We start from the raw sequence: 1,397 nt of genomic DNA, 5'->3' as shown, positions 1-1,397 counted from the left end.
ATTTTGGAAACTACTATTAGGCAGATTTACTGTAAAAAACTTATTATCGAAATAATGTTTTTCGCTTTTCACAAGATGGCACTAAAAATTAAGGAAGCTCCTACCCCTCCTAAAGCCCAAGCCAAAGCAGAGGCTTTAAAGGCCAAGAAGGCAGTGTTGAAATGTGTCCACAGCCTCCCAAAAAAAGAAGATCTGCACCTCACCCACTTTCCAGCGTCCCAAGACACTGCGACTCCGGAGGCAGCCCAGATATCCTGGGAAGAGCGCCCCCCGGAGTAACAAGCTTGACCACCATGCTATCATCATGTTTCCACTGACCACTGAGTCAGCCATGAAGAAGATAGAAGACAACAACACACTTGTGTTCGCTGTCGATGTTAAAGCCAACAAGCACCAGATCAAACAGACTGTGAAGAATCTCTGGGATGTGGATGTGGCCATGGTCAACATCCTGATTCGGACTGATGGAGAGAAGAAGTCATATGTTCAACTGGCTTCTGATTACGATGCTTTGGATGTTGCCAACAAACTTGGGATCATCTAAACTGAGTCCAGCTGGCTGATTCTAAGTAGATGTATATCTTTTCACCATAAAAAAAGGAAATAATGTTTTTCATAAGAATGACAACTTAAAATCTTAAAGCTTATAGATTTGATTCGAATTATCTAGTAAGTATAATATTAGCTTCTTGTAAGCACTCAAGCAGAATAGAAACGTTGTTGGCCGGGCATGGTGACTCACACCTGTAATCTCAGCACTTTGGGAGGCCGAGGCAGGCGGATCACGAGGTCAGGATATCAAGACCATCCTGGCTAACACTGTGGAACCCTGTCTCTACTAAAAATACAAAATTAGCTGGGCGTGGTGGCAGGTGCCTGTAGTCCTGATTACTCGGGAGGCTGAGGCAGGAGAATGGCCTGAACCCAGGAGGCGGAACTTGCAGTGAGCCGAGATCGCACCACTGTACCCCAGCCTGGGTGACAGAGAAAGACTGCATCTCAAAAAAAAAAAAAAAAAAAGAAACTTGTTTGTTTTATATTTAATAATGGTAACTGCTCTGAAGACATAGTTGTTTTATTACACAAAAAATGTGAAATATATCTTATTTAACTAAGTTGTATCCAAATCGTGTTAACTTGAAAAACATTTGGATCGGTTCTTATATTTCTGGGAGTTTGGGGAATATTTATTTATCAATGATTTTTTTTTTCCAATCTAAGTTAGAATAGAACACTTTTAGAGGATTTTATAAATGAATTTTGCAGTGCTATTTAGAGTTAAGAAAAATCACATATACAGAACATACATTAATAGACATACAAACACAAATAGAGATCTCATAGCTTTCATCCTGAAATTTTAGCCATGAATCAGGCATAAATATTCTGATGGTTAA

The 1,397-nt window shown here is 39.8% G+C and overlaps 1 pseudogene; it reads left to right on the top strand.

Moving 5' to 3' along the window:
- The first annotated feature begins 6 nt into the window (after positions 1-6).
- Positions 7-814, top strand: LOC116273395 (annotated as a pseudogene).
- Positions 815-1,397: the final 583 nt, after the last annotated feature.

Source organism: Papio anubis, unplaced genomic scaffold (assembly GCF_008728515.1).
Source record: "Papio anubis isolate 15944 unplaced genomic scaffold, Panubis1.0 scaffold6373, whole genome shotgun sequence".
Taxonomy (NCBI): domain Eukaryota; kingdom Metazoa; phylum Chordata; class Mammalia; order Primates; family Cercopithecidae; genus Papio; species Papio anubis.
Note: the sequence above shows the minus strand (reverse complement) of the source record. Positions and strands in the feature narration are given on the sequence as shown.